Below are 20,000 nucleotides of genomic sequence, written 5' to 3' on the forward strand. Positions count from 1 at the left end.
CGTGGCGCCACGGGAGAAGAACGAGGAGGAGATAAGACTTTGCCTTCCATCACAGTGAGGGTATGCCTAGAGCAATCACTGTGATGGCTGTTTTGTGTAAAAAATTGTATCTGTGTGTCTTGTGTTCTTTAATGTCTACTGCCGGACCCTGACGTGAGAGGACGCTGGCGTTGAGTATTCGCCGCTTTTCCGTCAGGATAGTTTGTCTGTTTGTCTGTTTGTTTCTATGTTAATTGTATTTGTAAAGCGCTTTGTGCATGGGTTAAGGCGCTATATAAAATAAATATATTATTATTATTATTATTATATTATTACTATCCTGAACAATGGTTTGAACATGTATGGGAGCTTGTGCATAAAGTTGAATTTCCGAAGTTCAGCCAACCCCAGTATTTGGAAAGGCAAGTTTTAATGTCATTGATAGCAGTTTATTTTGTGCTCCAGGTTCCAGCATCTGCAGTCTCTTTTGCCAGCATAAGACTGATAGTGTTTCAGTGACAATTATGGTGCTCCAGTGACAATTATGGATCTAAACCACACATTTCAATGAATAACCACCTCAACACAACCAATAATTAACCTCAGGGAATGCGTACTGCATTCCATCATTAATGAATGCTATGAAACATATTATTATTACCACCTTGAAAATTGCTTTGAAAATCTATGCGTTAAATTTCCGTAAACTAGGTGACCCCAGTATTGGGAAAGGCAAGGTTTAATCAGTTGCAGGAAGGAACTGCAGATGCTGGTTTATACCGAAGAAAGGCACAAAGTGCTGGAGTAACTCAGCGGGGCAGGCAGCATCGCTGGAGAGAAGGAACGGTGACGTTTCGGGACGAGACCCTTCTCCAGACTGAGTCAGGGGGGAGGGAGATAGAGAGATAAGGAAGTGTAAGGTGTGAAGAAGGGACAAAGGGGATGGGGATCAAGGAAAATGTAGAATAGATCATTGTTAGCTGGGAGAAGGTAACAACAAAGCAAACAGAGATAAAATGTCAGGACAGTCAGACTAGTTGAAGAACTGCGAAGGGGGGGGGATGGAGGTACAGGAAGTGGCGGCTCGCCTGTGGTCCGTTTGTCTTTTGTGTTTTTGGTCTTAATTGTAGTGTGTAGATGTGATGCGGTGTTTTTTGTGGTCTGTGTGGAGTTTGTACGTTCTCCCCGTGACCTGCGTGGGTTTTCTCTGAGATCTTCGGTTTCCTCCCACACTCCAAAGACGCACAAGTTTGCAGGTTAATTGGTTTGGTGTAAATGTAAATTGTCCCTAGTGTGTGTAGGATAGTGTTAATGTGCGGGGATCGCTGGTCGGCGTGGACCCGGTGGGCCGAAGGGCCTGTTGCCGCACTGTAACTCTAAAACTAAAACTAAAACAATCTAAACTAAACTAAACCTAACTAATCTAAATGAAATTAAACCAAACCAAACTAAAATAATCTAAATTAAACCAAACTGAACTGAACTAAAGTAAACCAAATTAAACTGAAATAATCTAAACTGACCTGAACTGAATGGGAGCAGTGTGGATGGGGCATTTTGGTCAGCATCAATTAGATGGGCCAAAGGGCCTGTATTCATGCTGTATAACACTGTGACTCATGACGTTATGAATCATGAAGTCCTTGCAACGTACCAGCTTTCAAGGTCACCAACCTTCCTCCGGATATTTTCAACTGACTTCCTCATTTCCCAAGAACTGCTTGACCCTCGCCGATATCTGGCACATCTTAAGTGCAAAGTCACAAAGTAATTGCTTGATCAGGTTGGCACAAGAGTGGTGCAGCGGGTCGAGCCGCTGCCTCACCAAATGCTGCCCTAGCAGCTGCGGCTCGCCTGCCGTCCGTTTGTCTTTTGTGTTTTTTTGTTGTTTTTTGTCTTAGTTGTAGTGTTTAGATGTGATGTAGTGTTTTTTTATGGTTGTGTACTATGTGTGTGTGTGTGGGGGGGGGGAACTGTAAAATTGTCTCTTCCGAACGGAGACGCGACCTTTGTTTTCTGGGTGGTGTCTCCGTTCCCGCTGCGGCCTACCATCGGCCAAACACATGGAGCTGGCGGCCTCCAGCTGGGACCACCAGGGCTCTGGTTCGCACAGCTCGTGGACTGTACTCACCACCTAAGGAGCTGGCTGCCTTCAGAGGCTGTGGTGGCGCTGCGGGAGCGGTTGCGACTCGCCTTCGGAGGCTTCGGCCGCGGGCCACGTGGATATCGGAAGCTCGCAGGCCCGTGGGTGGGGGACGACATTGGAAACTCCGACAGCGGCAGCGTGCTCGCCCGTCCCGGATCGCGGGGCTTGGGTCGGCCCGCCGCGGACCTTTCACCGTCCGGAGAGGCCTGAAACAGGCCGCGGGATCTTTCTCCGCACGGCGGGGGCCTCAATGACGGGAGCCACGACCGCCCCGACGTGGCAACTTCAACAGCCTGACCACGGGAGAAGACGGCAGGGGAAGAGAAAAGACATTCTGGCCTTCCATCACAGTGAGGAGGTGACTGGAGGAGACTCACTGTGATGGATGGTTCTTATTTTTTGTTTTTTGTTGGTTTGTGATTGTGTGTGGAATTGCTTATTTTTATCGCTCTTATTGTTGGACTGTGGGTAACGGAATTTCGTCCAAAAGACTTGTGTTTTTGGATGACAATAAAGATTATTCTGGTTCTGGTTTTGGTCTGGAGGGAGAGAGAGAGAAAGCAAGGGTTAATTGAAGTTCGAGAAGTCAATATTTATAACATTGGGGTGTAAGCTGCCTAAGCAAAATAGGATAAGTGATAGCTGTTTTGTTTTTCTGCACCAAATTCCAGCGTCTGCAGTCTGCTTTGTCAGCAGAAGATTGTTAGTGTTTCAACTTGCGTGCTGTCAATTTACGAAGAGATGACTCAGCAAACATTGAGGTTCCACCGAGATTCGAACTGGGATCGCTGGACTCACCGTTACACCACGGAACCTGCCCTCTCCCCTCGGCCCTTCCTCTTCTCTCCGTCTCCCCGCCATCAGAACGTCTCGTCTGCGGGGCCTGTTTCCACACTGAATCACTCTGCAGTATTTCTCTCTAATTCCATGACAGGCCCATAGAAACATAGAAAATAGGTGCAGGAGTAGGCCATTCGGCCCTTCGAGCCTGTACGCACCGCCATTCAATATGATCATGGCTGATCATCCAGCTCAGTATCCTGTACCTGCCTTCTCTCCATATCCCCTGATCCCCTTAGCCACAAGGGCCACATCTAACTCCCTCTTAAATATAGCCAATGAACTGGCCTCAACTACCTTCTGTGGCAGAGAATTCCACAGATTCACCACTCTCTGTGTGAAGAAATGTTTTCTCATCTCAGTCCTAAAAGACTTCCCCCTTATCCTTAAGCTGTGACCCCTGGTTCTGGACTTCCCCAACATCGAGAACAATCTTCCCGCATCTATCCTCTCCAACCCCTTAAGAATTTTATGTTTCTATAAGATCCCCCCTCAGTCTTCTAAATTCCAGCGAGTATAAGCCTGGTCTATCCAGTCTTTCTTCATATGAAAGTCCCGCCATCCCAGGGATCAATCTGGTGAACCTTCTCTGTACTCCCTCTAAGGCTACAATGTGTTTCCTCAGATTAGGAGACCCGTCACCATTTTGGTCACAGAAGCCCCAGCCCGTAACCATGACCTCGTCACCCGGAGAGTTGTGAATCTGTGGAATTCTCCGCCACAGAAGGCAGTGGAGGCCGATTCCCTGGATGGTTTCAAGAGAGAGTCGGATTTAGCTCTCAGTGCTAACGGAATCAAGGGAGATGGGGAGAAAGCAGGAACGGGATACTGATTCTGTATGCTCAGTCATAATCATATTGAGTGGCGGTGCTGGCTCGATGGGCCGAATGGCCTCCTCTTGCACCGATTTTCTATGTTTCTTTCTATGACTCTGAGCCAGATCCGACGCCATTTTGTTCACGAGAGTCCCAGCCAGTAAACACTGTTCACAACCCTGGTTGGCACCTGCAGTTAGCAGGACTTCATAGACAATAAACAATAGACAATAGGTGCGGGAGGAGGCCATTCGGCCCTTCCAGCCAACACCACCATTCAATGTGATCATGGCTGATCATTCTCAATCAGTACCCCGTTCCTGCCTTCTCCCCATACCCCCTGACTCCGCTATCCTTAAGAGCTCTATCTAGTTCTCTCTTGAATGCATTGAGAGAATTGGCCTCCACTGCCTTCTGAGGCAGAGAATTCCTCAGATTTACAACTCTGCTGACTTGGCCCTGTGAAAGGCTGGCTGAGTTTATTAGAGTCACAGAGTGATACAGTGTGGAAACAGGCTCCTCGGCCCAACTTGCCCACACCGACCAGCATGCCCCAGCTACACTAGTCCCACCTTTTGGTCCATATCCCTCCAAACCTGTCCTATCCTTGTACCTGTCTAAATGATTCTTAAACGTTGGGATAGTCCCAGCCTCAACTACCTCCTCTGGCAGCTCGTTCCATACACCCACCACCCTCTGTGTGAAAAACGTACCCCTTAAGATTCCTATAAAATATTTTCCCTTTCACCTTAAACCCATGTCCTCTGGTCCTCGATTCCCCTACTCTGGGCAAGAGACTCTGTGCGTCTACCCGATCTATTCCCCTCATGATTTTGTGCACCTCTGCAAGATCGCCCCTCATCCTATTTAGTTTAGAGATACCAAAACTATTGACATCCACCTGTAACGCTGAGCTCAGCTCTTCAATGGGCAAGGCCTCCACTTCATCGATTGCTGATTCAGCAAATATTGAGGCTCCACCGAGATTCGAACTCGGATCGCTGGATTCAAAGTCCAGAGTGCTCACCATTACACCATGGAACCTGCACTCCCTCCCCTCAGGAAAGTCACTTTAGTCTTTAGAGATACAGCATGGAAACAGGCCCTTCGGCCCACCGAGTCCGCGCCGACCAGCGTGCACTAACACTATCCCTACACACACCAGGGACAATTTACAATTTTTACTGAAGCCAATTAACCTACAAACCTGCATGTCTTTAGAGTTTGAGAAGCAGGGGTTGCCAACTATCTCGCTCCCAAATACGGGACAAGGTGACGTCACCGCCCTGCGCCCCACGTGACCTCACCCAGCCTGCGGCCATGTGCTCCCGCTCCACCAATGGCGGCCGCCCGGGCCGGGAGGCGGGTTGCCACGCAACCTCTGTTAAGCGAACACACTCGGCCCCGCTCCCCGAACACACTCCGTGAGCCTACAGTTTCCGGGCCTACAGCGGCCCCTGGACCTAGAGTGTCCAGGTCTACAGTGTCCGGGCCTACAGTGTCCGGGCCTACAGTGTCCGGGCCTACAGTGTCCGGGCCTACAGTGTCCGGGCCTACAGTGTCCGGGCCTACAGTGTCCGGGCCTACAGTGTCCGGGCCTACAGTTTCCGGGCCTACAGTGTCCGGGCCTACAGTGTCCGGGCCTACAGGGTCCGGGCCTACAGTGTCCGGGCCTACAGTGTCCGGGCCTACAGTGTCCGGGCCTACAGTGTCCGGGCCTACAGTGTCCGGGCCTACAGTTTCCGGGCCTACAGTGTCCGGGCCTACAGTGTCTGGGCCTACAGTGTCCGGGCCTACAGTGCCCGGGCCTACAGTGTCCGGGCCTACAGTGAACCCCCCCCCCCCCCCCCGGGCCTACTACGGGACAAGGGCGGTCCCGTACGGGACAAAATAATTTAGCCCAAACTACGGGATGTCCCGGCCAATACGGGTCAGTTGGCAACCTTAGTGAGAAGCACCCGGAGAAAACCCACGCAGGTAACGGGGAGAACATGCAAACTCCGTACAGACAGCACCCGTAGTTGGGGTGGAACCCGGGTCTCCGGCGCTGTGAGAAGGCAGCTCTACCACTGCACCACCGTACCGCCCACCATTTCATGATGGTGGGTCTCACAGCCACTGGGCAGTGGGCATTCAGGGACTCTGCCTTGCGTTTCTTTGGCACTGGGATGATGGTGGTCTTCTTAAAGCAGGTGGAAACGTCAGAATGCAGCAGGAAGAGGATTGTGGACGCAGCCCAGACCATCACACAAACCAACCTCCCCTCCACCGACTCCATCTACACCTCACGCTGCCTCGGCAAGGCCAGCAGCCCAGACCATCACACAAACCAACCTCCCTCCCACCGACTCCATCCACACCTCACGCTGCCTCGGCAAGGCCAGCAGCATCATCAAGGACCAGTCTCACCCCGGCCACTCCCTCTTCTCCCCTCTCCCATCGGGGCAAGAGGTACAGAAGTGTGAACACGCACACCTCCAGATTCAGGGACAGTTTTTTCCCGGCTGTTATCAGGCAACTGAACCATCCCACCACAACCAGAGAGCAGTGCTGAACTACTATCTACCTCATTGGTGACCCTCGGACTATCCTTGATCGGACTTTGCTGGCTTAGAGCAGGTCACGGGGAGAACGTACAAACTCCACTCAGACAGCACCCGTAGTCAGGATGTAACCCGGGTCTCTGGCGCCCTGAGGCAGCAGCTCTACCGCTGCGCCACCGTGCCGCCCACAGAAATACTAGTGACATGGATATGTAGAGAATGGAGGGAGGTGGATCATGTGCAGGCAGTGGAAGCGTGCATGAGTCGAAACATCCTCTCCACATCCACTCTATCCAGGCCGCTCACTATTTAGTAAGTTTCAATGAGGTCCCCCCTCATCCTTCTAAACTCCAGCGAGTACAGGCCCAGTGCCCACAAACGCTCATCAGGGCGGCACGGTGGCGCAGCGGTAGAGTTGTTGCCTTACAGCGAATGCAGCGCCGGAGACCCGGGTTCGATCCCGACTACGGGCGCCGTCTGTACGGAGTTTGTACGTTCTCCCCGTGACCTGCGTGGGTTTTCTCCGAGATCTTCGGTTTCCTCCCACACTCCAAAAATGTGCAGGTTTGTAGGTTAATTGGCTTGGTAAATGTAAAAATTGTCCCTAGTGTGTGTAGGATAGTGTTAGTGTGCGGGGATCGCTGGTCGGCGCGGACCCGGTGGGCCAAAGGGCCTGTTTCCGCGCTGTATCTCTGAACTAAACTAAACTAATACAAATTTTAAAAAATAAACCAGCTGTATGAACATTGACTTCTCCAACCTTAGATATTTCCTCTGTCCCTCTCTTCCCCTCCCCCTTCGCAGTTCTCCCTCTATCTTCCTGTCTCCACCTATATCCTTCCTTTGTCCCGCCCCCTGACATCAGTCTGAAGAAGGGTGTCGACCCGAAACGTCACCCATTCCTTCTCTCCTGAGATGTTGCCTGACCTGCTGAGTTACTATAGACAATAGACAATAGAATATAGGTGCAGGAGTAGGCCATTCGGCCCTTTGAGCCAGCACCGCCATTCAATGTGATCATGGCTGATCATTCTCAATCAGTACCCCGTTCCTGCCTTCTCCCCCATACCCCCTGACTCCGCTATCCTTAACAGCTCTATCTAGCTCTCTCTTGAATGCATTCAGAGAATTGGCCTCCACTGCCTTCTGAGGCAGAGAATTCCACAGATTCACAACTCTCTGACTGAAAATGTTTTTCCTCATCTCCGTTCTAAATGGCCTACCCCTTATTCTTAAACCGTGGCCCCTGGTTCTGGACTCCCCCAACATTGGGAACATGTTTCCTGCCTCTAACGTGTCGAACCCCTTAATAATCTTATACGTTTCGATAAGATCTCCCTTCATCCTTTTAAATTCCAGTGTATAAAAGCTTAGTCGCTCCAGTCTTTCAACATATTACTCCAGGTCTTACCCCAGCATTTTGTGAATAAACTAATACAAAAATTACTTTCCATATGTTAACCAACTGATTTGTGGGATCGTGTCCGTAAACCTCCTCCTGGGTCAGGGGGAGCAGTCAGCATCTGCTGTGGGTTCCGTGGTGTAACAGTGGGCACTCTGGGTCCAGTGATCCCAGTGGGGATGTGGGTGGGACGTGTCTGCTGTCAGGGGGTTGTGCTGCCCTTGTGGGCACGTGCAGAGATCGAGCCTCCTCCCTCGTGCCGGACGCAAGCGGCCATCCGGGCGTTCCCCGCCCGCCGCTCAACGTTCCCGCTCCAACTCCACGGGTCTCGGGATCATTCCCTTCTTGGCCGAGCTCGTCCGCTGGTCCTCGGCTCGACACGACTTTTCTCCCGGTGACATCTCCTCATAGAGTCGTAGAGTCACAGAATGATACAGTGGAAACCAAAGATACTAGAGGAGCAAGATGGACCACTCGACCCTCAAAACCAAAGATACTAGAGGAGCCAGATAGACCACTCGACCCTAAAAACCAAAGATACTAGATGAGCCAGATAGACCACTCGACCCTAAAAACCAAAGATACTAGAGGAGCAAGATAGACCACTCGACCCTAAAAACCAAAGATACTAGAGGAGCCAGATAGACCACTCGACCCTAAAAACCAAAGATACTAGAGGAGCCAGATGGACCACTCGACCCTAAAAACCAAAGATACTAGAGGAGCAAGATGGACAACTCGACCCTAAAAACAAAGATACTAGAGGAACAAGATGGACCACTCGACCCTAAAAACAAAGATACTAGAGGAACAAGATGGACCACTCGACCCTAAAAAACGTAACATGTCATGGGCAAAGATACTAGAGGAGCAAGATAGACCACTCGACCCTAAAAACAAAGATACTAGAGGAGCAAGATAGACCACTCGACCCTACAAACCGTAGCATGTCATGGGCAAAGATACGAGAGGAACAAGATAGACCACTCGACCCTACAAACCGTAGTGCGTCACGGCGCCATTTTAGTCGGCAGTAACTTGCAGAAACATTTTAAAAGAAAAATAACAAAAATCAGTGAATTGATAGACGAGATATATTCTGCATTTTAATGGTATCATCACACATACTGTTCCCCCACAACCCTGGAAACTGTAGGCCTGGACACTGTAGGCCCGGAGGCCCGGGAACCACCTAACAGAGGTTGCATAGCAACCCGCCTCCCGGCCTGGGCGGCCGCCATTGGTGAAACGGGAGCACGTGGCCGCTGGCTGGGTGAGGTCACGTGGGGCACGGGGCGGTGACGTCACCTTTTGTCCCTTATTTGGGAGTGAGATAGTTGACAACCCTACCTCTCTCCCATCTTTCTTCCCTCCCTCCCTTCACCCCAGACTCAATCTGAAGAAGAGTCTGGGGTGTAGGCGCGGACACTGTAGGCCCGAACACTGTAGGTTTGGACACAGTAGGCCTGGACACTGTAGGCCCGGATAGTGTAGGCCCGGACAATGTAGGCCCTGACAGTGTAGGCCCGGACAGTGTAGGCCCGAACAGTGTAGGCTCGGACAGTGTAGGCCCGGACACTATAGGCCCGGACACCGTAGGCCCGGACACTGTAGGCCCGGACAGTGTAGGTCCGGACACTGTAGGCCCGGATACCGTAGGCCCGGATACCAATCTGAAGAAGGGTCCCCAGCCCGAGACGTCACCGATCCACGTTCTCCAGAGATGCTGCCTGACCCGCTGAGTTACTCCAGCGCTTTGTGTCACTCTGTTACTTTGACCTCTTCTGATTTCAGCATAAAAGTCTGGTTAAGGTCCATTCATTTGAAGACAAAAGTGCAATGTCCTCACTGCATTTATTTCAAGAGAGCTTGTGTACAACAACAGGGATGTAATGCTGAGGCTCTATAAGGCGCTGGTAAGGCCGCATTTGGAACATTGTGAGCAATTTTGGGCCCCATATCTGAGGAAGGATGTGCTGGTTCTGGAGAGGGTCCAGAGGAGGTTTACAAGAACCATCCCAGGAATGAGTGGGTTAACCTACGATGAGCGTTTGTCGGCAGTGGGCCTGTACTCGCTGGAGTTTAGAAGGATGAGGGAGGAACCTTGTTTTGAAACGTACAGAATAGTGAGCGGCCTGGATAGAGTGGATGTGGAGAGGATGTTTCCACTAGTGGGAGAGTCTAGGACTAGAGGGCACAGCCTCAGAATTAAAGGACGTTCTTTTAGGAAGGAGATGAGGAGGAATTTCTGTTGAAATTCTTTGCCACAGACGGCTGTGGAGGCCACAAGTCAGTGGATATTTTTAAGGCAGAGATAGATAGATTCTTGATTAGTGCGGGTGTCAGGGGTTATGGGTAGAAGGCAGGAGAATGGGGTTGGGAGGGAGAGATAGATCAGCCATGATTGAATGGCGGAGTAGATTTGATGGGCCGAATGGCCTAATTCTACTCCTATCACGTGTGGCCTCACGTCCTTCATACCATTGTGTTGTGAGCTAACCAAACAGAAAATTAGGTCCTTGCAATAGATGATGAGGTTCCACCGAGATTCGAACTCGGATCGCTGGATTCAGAGTCCAGAGTGCTCACCATTACACCACGGAACCCACAGCCAATGGTGACCGCTTTCCCTGCCCCACTCCTGTACACTGGGCCTGAGATGACCACAAACTTGCCAACGTACGTCGGTGAGGCCGCACTTGGACTATCGTGTGCAGATCTGGGCACCATGTTACAGGAAAGATGTTGTCAAGCCTAAAAGGGCACAGGCAAGATTTACGAGGATGTTGCCAGGACTAGAGGGTGTGAGCTACAGGGAGAGGTTGAACAGGCTGGGACTCTATTCCTTGGAGCGCAGGAGGGTGAGGGCTGATCTTCATGAGGTGTACAAAATCATGAGATTCCCGGGGTCGCAGAGTGATACAGGCCCTTCGGCCCAACTCGCCCACACGGGCCAACATGTCCCAGCTGCACTAGTCCCATCTGCCCACGTTTACTCCATATCCCTCCACACCTGTCCTATCCATGTACCCGTCTAACTGTTCCTTAAACGTTGGGATTGTCCCAGTCTCAACTACCTCCACCGGCAGCTCGTTCCATACACCCACCACCCTCTGTGTGGAAAAAGATACCCCTCATGTTCCTATTAAATCTTTTGCTCTTCATCTTAAACCTATGTCCTCTGGTCCACGATTCACCTACTCTGGGCAAGAGACTCTACCCAATCTATTCCTCTCATGATTTTGTACACCTCGTGAAGATCACCCCTCACCCTCCTGCGCTCCAAGGAATAGAGTCCCAGCCTGCTCAACCTCTCCCTGTAGCTCACACCCTCTAGTCCTGGCAACATCCTCGTAAATCTTGCCTGTGCCCTTTTAGGCTTGACAACATCTTTCCTGTAACATGGTGCCCAGATCTGCACACGATAGTCCAAGTGCGGCCTCACCGATGTACGTTGGCAAGTTTGTGGTCATCTCAGGCCCAGTGTACAGGAGTGGAGCAGGGGAAGAGGTCACCATTGGCTGTGGGTTCCGTGGTGTAATGGTGAGCACTCTGGACTCTGAATCCAGCGATCCGAGTTCGAATCTCGGTGGAACCTCATTATCTATTGCAAGCACCTAATTTTCTGTTTGGTTAGCTCACAACACAATGGTATGAAGGACGTGAGGCCACACGTGATAGGAGTAGAATTAGGCCATTCGGCCCATCAAATCTACTCCGCCATTCAATCACGGCTGATCTATCTCTCCCTCCCTACCCCATTCTCCTGCCTTCTCCCCATAACCTCTGACACCCGCACTAATCAAGAATCTATTTATCTCTGCCTTAAAAATATCCACTGACTTGTGGCCTCCACAGTCGTCTGTGGCAAAGAATCCCACAGATTCCACGGAAATTCCTCCTCATCTCCTTCCTAAGAGAACGTCCTTTAACGTCCCTACACCCACTAGGGACAATTTTTACATTTACCAAGTCAATTAACCTACAAACCTGCACGTCTTTGGAGTGTGGGAGGAAACCGAAGATCTCGGAGAAAACCCACGCAGGTCACGGGGAGAACGTACAAACTCCGTACAGACGGCACCCGTAGTCGGGATGGAACCGGGGTCTCTGGCTGCTGTAAGGCAGCAACTCTACCGCTGCGCCACCGTGCAGAGAGACAGCAAGACTGTCCCAATTCCCAATTCCCTGTCACCTGGACATCTCCAGGATTGGCGCCAGGTCCAGCAGACGGATTACACAGAGTCGGAGCAACACAGCAGGACAGGCAGCAGCTGTGGAGAACATGAATAGGGGCTCGCTGTGTCTACAGTTGTAAAGCAGCATCTGCAGTTCCATGTAACAGGTGGCGCAGCGGGTAGAGCTGCTGCCTCACAGCGCCAGACACCCGGGTTCGATCCCAACCACGGGCGCCGTCTGTACGGAGTTTGCACGCTCTCCCCGTGACCTGCGTGGGTTTTCTCCGGGTGCTCCGGTTTCCTCCCGCACTCCATAGACGTGCGGGTTTGTAGGTTAATTGGCTTCTGGTAATTGTAAAATGTCCCTAGTGTGTGTAGGGTAGTGTTAGTGTGTGGGGATCGCTGGTCGGCGCGGACATGGTGGGCCGAAGGGCCTGTTTCCGCACTGTATCTCTAAACTAAATTAAAGCATCTGCATGCTGCCTGTCCCGCTGAGTTACTCCAGCTTGTTGTGTCTCACTTTAGTTTAAAGCAGCACCTGCAGTTCCTTCCGACACATTTCATCTGCAGTCCCGTGTTCCTGCCCCAGAGAGATTCCTTGTGTGAAGGGCAGCAAAGCAGTGGGGCCAAAAGCTGCCGTTCCCTGACCGGGAATCGAACCAGGGGCGCGGCAGTGAGAGTGCCGAATCCTAACCACTAGACCACCAGGGGAAGCTGCTGCCACTGAGGCGGACATTGGAACACTTCCTCTTGCAATTACTCACACTCATTCTCACCACTTTCCACACCGACAACACACACCAGCTGGACAAGTGTCTCCTCATCCTCAACTCAACTCTGTGGGGCTCTGCTAAGATGCCAGCTGCAATATTCTGCCCACGTCTGCTCTCCCGACTCAAACGTCAGTGTGTCTAGGAGAAAGCATCTGAGGAAAGACATTCTTGCCATAGAGGGAGTACAGAGAAGGTTCACCAGATTGATTCCTGGGATGGCAGGACTTTCATATGAAGAAAGACTGGATAGACTCGGCTTGTACTCGCTGGAATTTAGAAGATTGAGGGGGGATCTTATAGAAACGTACAAAATTCTTAAGGGGTTGGACAGGCTAGATGCAGGATGATTGTTCCCGATGTTGGGGAAGTCCAGAACAAGGGATCACAGTTTAAGGATAAGGGGGAAGTCTTTTAGGACCGAGATGAGAAAGTTTTTTTTCACACAGAGAGTGGTGAGTCTGTGGAATTCTCTGCCACAGAAGGTAGTTGAGGCCAGTTCATTGGCTATATTTAAGAGGGAGTTAGATGTGGCCCTTGTGGCTAAAGGGATCAGGGGGTACGGAGAGAAGGCAGGTACGGGATACTGAGCTGGATGATCAGCCATGATCATATTGAATGGCGGTGCGTACAGGCTCGAAGGGCCGAATGGCCCACTCCTGCACCTAAAGACAGAACACAGGCAGCATCACTGGACAACATGGAGGGGTGCACTTAGTTCAGTCTAGTTTATTGTCACGTGTAGGGAGGTACAGTGAAAAGCTTTGTTGCGTGCTGACCATTCAGCGGAAAGACAATACGTGATTACAATCGAGCCATTTACATTGTACAGGATACAGGATAAGGGAATAATGCAAATAATGTTTAATGCGTGATAAAGTCCGATCAAGGATAGTCCGAGGGTCACCAATGAGGTAGATAGTAGTTCAGCACTGCTCTCTGGTTGTGGTGGGATGGTTCAGTTGCCTGATAACAGCCGGGAAGAAACTGCCCCTGAATCTGGAGGTGTGCGTTTCCACACTTCTGTACCTCTTGCCCCGATGGGAGAGGGGAGAAGAGGGAGTGGCCGGGGTGAGACTGGTCCTTGATGATGCTGCTGGCCTTGCCGAGGCAGTGTGAGGTGTAGATGGAGTCGGTGGAAGGGAGGTTGGTTTGTGTGATGGTCTGGGCTGCTGGCCTTGCCGAGGCAGCGTGAGGTGTAGACGGAGTCGGTGGAAGGGAGGTTTGTGTGTGCGATGGTCTGGGCTGCGTCCACAATTCGCTGAGATATCTTGCGGTCTGGGACGGAGCTGTTCTCAGACCGAGCCGGATGCATCCGGATGAAATGCTTCCTGTGGCGCATCTGTAGGAGTTGGTGGGAGGATTAGGGGCTGTGCCGAATCTCCTGAGGCTTCTGGGGAAGTGGAGGCGTGGGTGGGCTTTCCCAGGGGTTAGAAACATAGAAACATAGACAATAGGTGCAGGAGTAGGCCATTCGACCCTTCGAGCCTGCACCGCCATTCAATATGATCATGGCTGATCATCCAACTCAGTATCCTGTACCTGCCTTCTCTCCATACCCCCTGATCCCTTTGTGCCTGTATTAGTAACGCAGCGCCTGCAGTTCCTTCTTCCACATCTTCCACATCGTCCAATGTCCACCTCACTGGCAGCAGCTTCCCTGGTGGTCTAGTGGTTAGGATTCCCGGTCAGGGAACGGCAGCTTCTGGCCCCACTGCTTTGCTGCCCTTCACACAAGGAATCTCTCTGGGGCAGGAACATTGTCAGAGAGAGGCCGAGCGCAAATTGGAGGAACAGCACCTCGTATTTCGCTTGGGAAGCCTACACCCCAGCGGTATGAACATTGACTTCTCCAACTTCAGATAGTCCCTGCTTTCTCTCTCTCTCCATCCCCTCCCCCCTCGCCCTTGATTGAGAATGATCAGCCATGATCACATTGAATGGCGGTGCTGGCTCAAAGGGCCGAATGGCCTCCTCCTGCACCTATTGTCTATTGTCTATTGTCCCCCAAACCCCCTCCCCTCCCCCTCCCTCCGCAACTCCCTGGTCCACTCGTCCCTTCCCACCCAAACCACCCCCTACCCAGGTGCCTTCCCCTGCAACCACATGAGATGCAACATGTCTCTCTGTACCTCCCCCTGCAGTTTGGAGGCTGGAGATTCGAAGGAACTCGCTGGAGTTTAGGATGAGGGGGGGAGGGGACCTCTTTGAAACGTACAGAACAGTGAGCGGCCTGGATAGAGTGGATGTGGAGATGATGTTTCCACTAGTGGGAGAGTCTAGGACCAGAGGGCACAGCCTCAGAATTAAAGGACGTTCCTTTAGGAAGGAGATGAGGAGGAATTTCTTTAGTCAGAGGGCGGTGAATCTGTGGAATTCTTTGCCACAGACGGCTGTGGAGGCCACAAGTCAGTGGATATTTTTAAGGCAGAGAGAGATAGATTCTTGATTAGTGCGGGGTTATGGGGAGAAGGCAGGAGAATGGGGTTAGGAGGGAGAGATAGATCAGCCGTGATTGAATGGCGGAGTAGACTTGATGGGCCAAATGGCCTAATTCTACTCCTAACACTTATGACCTTATGACTCCTGTACATCGGCGAGACCAAGCGCAGGCTCGGCGATCGTTTCGCTGAACGCCTCCGCTCGGTCCGCCTAGACCTACCTGATCTCCCGGTGGCTCAGCACTTCAACTCCCCCTCCCACTCCCGCCCTGACCTTTCTGGCCTGGGCCTCCTCCGTTGTCAGAGTGAGGCCCAGCGCAAATTGGAGGAACAGCACCTCATATTTCGTTCGGGCAGCTTACACCCCAGCGGTATCAACATTGACTTCTCTAACTTCAAGTGACCCTTGCTTTCCCTCTCCCTCCATCCCCTCCCCCTTCCCAGTTCTCCCACCAGTCTGACTGTCCCCCTGATCACATTGTATGTCTGTTTGCTTTGTTGCCGGCTTCTCCCAGCTAACAATGGTCCATTCTACATTTCCCTTGACCTCCGTCTCTTTTGATCTCTGACACTTTCTTATCTCCGTGTCCCGCCCCCCTCCCCTGATGCTGGTACTGAAGAAGGGTCTCGACCCGAAACGTCACCCATTCCTTCTCTCCAGAGATGCTGCCTGACCTGCTGAGTTACTCCAGCATCTTGTGTAAATCTATCTATCTGAGTTACTCCATCTATCTTCGGTGTAAATCAGCATCTGCAGTTCCTTCCAACTCAGGTGACGTTTCGAGTTGGGACCCTACTTCAGACCGATTGTAAACATTGCTCCCCACCCCCCACCCCAAACTTCTCCTGTCCAGGTTCTTCAGAGAACCATAATAAACTGCAGAAGCTGCTTCAGAAAAAAAAGACACAATGTGCTGGAGTAACTCAGCGGCTCCGGCAGCATCTCTGGAGAACGTGGACAGGTGACGATTCGGGACGAGACCCTTCTTCACACCGATTGTACACATAAGACTCCATTTCCATCCACGTTCTCCACAGATGCTGCCTGAGCCACTGGGTTACTCCAGCACTTGGTGTCTTTTCTTTCCAGACCAGACCCTGCAGTTCCTTGTATCTCCAGATCGTACGGAGTTTGCACGTTCTCCCCGTGACCTGCGTGGGTTTGCTCCGGGTTCTCTGGTTTCCTCCCACACTCCAAAGACGTGCGGGTTTGTAGGTTTGTAGGTCATTGGCTTCTGGTAATTGTAAAATGTTCCTAGTGTGTGTCGGGTAGTGTTAGAAACATAGAAACATACAACATAGAAACATAGAAAATAGATGCAGGAGTAGGCCATTCGGCCCTTCGAGCCTTCGGCCCTTCAATATGATCATGGCTGATCATCCAACTCAGTATCCCGTACCTGCCTTCTCTCCATACCCCCTGATCCCTTTAGCCACAAGGGCCACATCTAACTCCCTCTTAAATATAGCCAATGAACTGGCCTCAACTACCTTCTGTGGCAGAGAATTCCACAGATTCACCACTCTCTGTGTGAAGAAATGTTTTCTCATCTCGGTCCTAAAAGACTTCCCCCTTATCCTTAAACTGTGACCCCTTGTTCTGGACTTCCCCAACATCGGGAGCAATCTTCCTGCATCTAGCCTGTCCAACCCGTTAAGAATTTTGTAAGTTTCTATAAGATCCCCCCTCAATCTTCTAAATTCCAGCGAGTACAAGCCGAGTCTATCCAGTCTTTCTTCATATGAAAGTCCTGCCATCCCAGGGATCACCAGGAATTAGTGTGCGGGGGTCGCTGGTCGTGCAGACATGGTGGGCCGAAGGGCCTGTTTCCGTGCTGTATCTCTAAACTAAACTAAAGCATCTGCATGCTGCCTGTCCCGATAAGTTACTCCAGATTTTAGTGCAATATTGATGGAGACGGAGTGAGGGGGAGGGATGAGGGGAGAGGAGATGGGAGGGGAGAGGAGGGGAGTGGAGACTGGGAGTCAAGAGTGAGGAGTGAGGAGGAAAATAGAGGGGGGGGGGAGGGGAGGAGAGAGAAAGGGGCGGGTGTGATGAGCAGGGAGTATAGATAGGGGGGAGAGGCGTACAATGCAGAGGAGAGAGATGGGCATGGAATGGACATGGGGAGGAGGGGAAAGAGTTGGGAGTGGGGAGAGAGAGAGAGGATGAGAGGGGGTGGGGAGAGAGGGAGGGTAAAACATAGAAACATAGAAATAGGTGCAGGAGGAGGCCATTCGGCCCTTCGAGCCAGCACCGCCATTCCTTGTGATCATCAATAGTCAATAGTCAATAGTCGTTTATTTGTTACACACACATAAATGTGTAGTGAAATTAAACATTACCCGCAGTCCAACAATAAGACCAATAAGAATAATCAATAAAAATGCAATAACACACACAATCACAAACTAACACCAAACAAAAAGAAACATCCATCCCAGTGAGTCTCCTCCAGTCACCTCCTCACTGTGATGGAAGGCCAGGATGTCTTTTTCTCTTCCCCTGTCGTCTTCTCCCGTGGTCAGGCTGTTGTCGTTGCCACGTCGGGGCGGTCGGGGCTCCCGACATTGAAGCCCCCGCCGAGCGGTGAAAATCCCGCGGCCTATTCCAGGCCGCGCCGGACGGTGAAAGGTCCACGGTGGGCCGACCCAAGCCCCGCGATTCGGGACGCGCGAACACGCTGCCTCTGCCGCTGCCGCTGCTCCCGATGTCGGGGCTCCCATCCAGGGGCCTGCGGGCTTCCGACGTCCACGAGGCCCACGCCGGAGCCTCCGGAGATGAGTCGCAGCCGCTCCCGCAGCATCCGCAGGCAGCCAGCGCCGCAGGTGGTGAGTCCGGGCCGCGGGCTCTGCGAACCAGAGCCCCAGGTGGTCCCAGGTGCATGGCCGGTGGTAGGCCGCAGCGGGAACGGAGACACGACACAGAAACAAAGGTCGCGTCTCCGTTGGGGAGAGAGAATTTTACAGTTCCCATTCCCCCCACCCCCCCCCCCCCACACACACACACACACATAACAGACAAACACTACACCATATTAAAACTACAATTCATACAAAACCAACAAAAAACACAAAAGACAGACGGACTGCAGGCAAGCCGCAGCTGATCATCCACAATCAGTAACCCGTGCCTGCCTGCCTTCTCCCCATATCCCTTGATTCCACTAGCCCCTAGAGCTCTACTTAACTCTCTCTTAACTCTCTCTTAAATTCATCCAGTGAATTGGCCTCCACTGCCCTCTGTGGCAGAGATGTTGTGGTGTTGGCTCGAAGGGCCGAATGGCCTACTCCTGCACCTATTATTCTGTGTGTCTATGTTTCCATGAGTTACTCCAGCACTTTGTGTCTGCATTCACTGGGGCCGGTGTTGTACAGCATCGCTCTGTAAACACAACAAGCCGAAGACAGACACAACTGGAGTAACTCAGCGGGTCAGGCAGCATCTGTGGAGGGGAATTTATTTCATCGAATGGAAGTCGCATTCCCAATCTCGTTGTACCCTTGTACAAGCCCCACAGAGTTGAGTTGGGGATGAGGAGACACTTGTCCAGCTGGTGTGTGTTGTCGGTGTGGAAAGTGGTGAGAATGAGTGTGAGTAATTGCAAGAGGAAGTGTTCCAATGTCCGCCTCAGTGGCAGCAGCTTCCCTGGTGGTCTAGTGGTTAGGATTCGGCACTCTCACTGCCGCGGCCCGGGTTCGATTCCCGGTCAGGGAACGGCAGCTTTTGGTGCCACTGCTTTGCTGCCCTTCACACAAGGAATCTCTCTGGGGCAGGAACACGGGACAGACTGAAGAAGGGTCCCGGCCCTAAACGTGGCCTGTTCCACATTCCCTACAGATGCTGCCTGAGCCGCTGAGTTACTCCAGCACTTTGTGTGTGTCTTCACTGCCCGCACCTCCAGCCTTGCTCCAGCAGGGGCCGGTGTTGTACAGCATCGCTCTGTAAGATTCAAGATCAAGATCAATTTATTGTCACATGTAACAATTAAGGTTCGGTGCAATTTGAGCCAGACTAAGTGAAAAGCAACAAGACACACAGCCACATAAAATAAAATGTCCCATAGACATCCCCCACAGCGGATTCCACATTCCTCACTGTGATGGAAGGTAATAAAGTCCAATCAGCTTCCTCTTTGTTCACCCGTGGTCGGGGCTGTTGAATCGTCTGCAGTCGCCGCTGCCGACTGTCCGAGGCCCTCGCGTCGGGGCGATCGAAACTCCCCGCGTCGGGACGGTTGAAACTCTCTCCGCGGCACGGAGCTCCCGAGTCGGCCTCTTCTCACCAGAGACCGCGGGCTTCACGGCGTTAAAGTCCACAGGCCCCGCGGCTGGAGCTCTCCGCAGTCGATCCCCGGCAAAGGGTCGCAAGCGCCGCGATGTTAAAGTCCGCGCCACACTCGCGGCACGAAGCGCCGGGCCGGTCTTCAGGGAAGGCCGGCAACTCCTCGATGTTAGGCCGCAGTGGGGACGGGGATACGACACGGAGAAACATCACATCTCCGTCGCGGTCAGAGATTGAAAACAAGTAAACGTCACAAGCCGAAGACAGACACAAAGTGCTGGAGTAACTCACTGGGTCAGGCAGCATCTGTGGAGGGGAATGCACCTGAGGGAGGGGGAATAATCAATTATTTAATTGGGTAATCAATTAACCAATTGGCTGGTTAATTGAATAATTAATTGATTGATTAAATAAATAAGTAAAAACGACAGACAGGTAGATAGATAGTAAAAGAATGATAAATAAATAAATGGATAAATATGTTTTGAATTCATTGCCATAGATGGCAGTGAAGGCCTTGTCAGTGGATATTTTTAAGGCAGAGATTGTCAGATTGTTGATTAGTTCGGGTGTCAGGGGTTATGGGGAGAAGGCAGGAGAA

General features: G+C 51.7%; 5 non-coding genes across 5 annotated transcripts; 2 read left to right on the top strand and 3 right to left on the bottom strand.

Annotated features, from left to right (window-relative positions):
• Positions 1-4,752: 4,752 nt before the first annotated feature.
• On the bottom strand, positions 4,753-4,824 carry trnaq-uug (transfer RNA glutamine (anticodon UUG)). Its single transcript has one exon. It is a non-coding gene; the product is annotated as a tRNA-Gln (tRNA).
• A 5,435-nt stretch (positions 4,825-10,259) lies between these two features.
• On the bottom strand, positions 10,260-10,331 carry trnaq-cug (transfer RNA glutamine (anticodon CUG)). The gene has a single exon. It is a non-coding gene; the product is annotated as a tRNA-Gln (tRNA).
• A 920-nt stretch (positions 10,332-11,251) lies between these two features.
• On the top strand, positions 11,252-11,323 carry trnaq-cug (transfer RNA glutamine (anticodon CUG)). The gene has a single exon. It is a non-coding gene; the product is annotated as a tRNA-Gln (tRNA).
• Positions 11,324-12,542: 1,219 nt separating this feature from the next.
• trnae-cuc (transfer RNA glutamic acid (anticodon CUC)) lies at positions 12,543-12,615 on the bottom strand. Its single transcript has one exon. It is a non-coding gene; the product is annotated as a tRNA-Glu (tRNA).
• Positions 12,616-18,760: 6,145 nt separating this feature from the next.
• On the top strand, positions 18,761-18,832 carry trnae-cuc (transfer RNA glutamic acid (anticodon CUC)). The gene has a single exon. It is a non-coding gene; the product is annotated as a tRNA-Glu (tRNA).
• Positions 18,833-20,000: the final 1,168 nt, after the last annotated feature.

Source organism: Rhinoraja longicauda, chromosome 34 (genome assembly GCF_053455715.1).
Source record: "Rhinoraja longicauda isolate Sanriku21f chromosome 34, sRhiLon1.1, whole genome shotgun sequence".
Classification (NCBI taxonomy): Eukaryota; Metazoa; Chordata; class Chondrichthyes; order Rajiformes; family Arhynchobatidae; genus Rhinoraja; species Rhinoraja longicauda.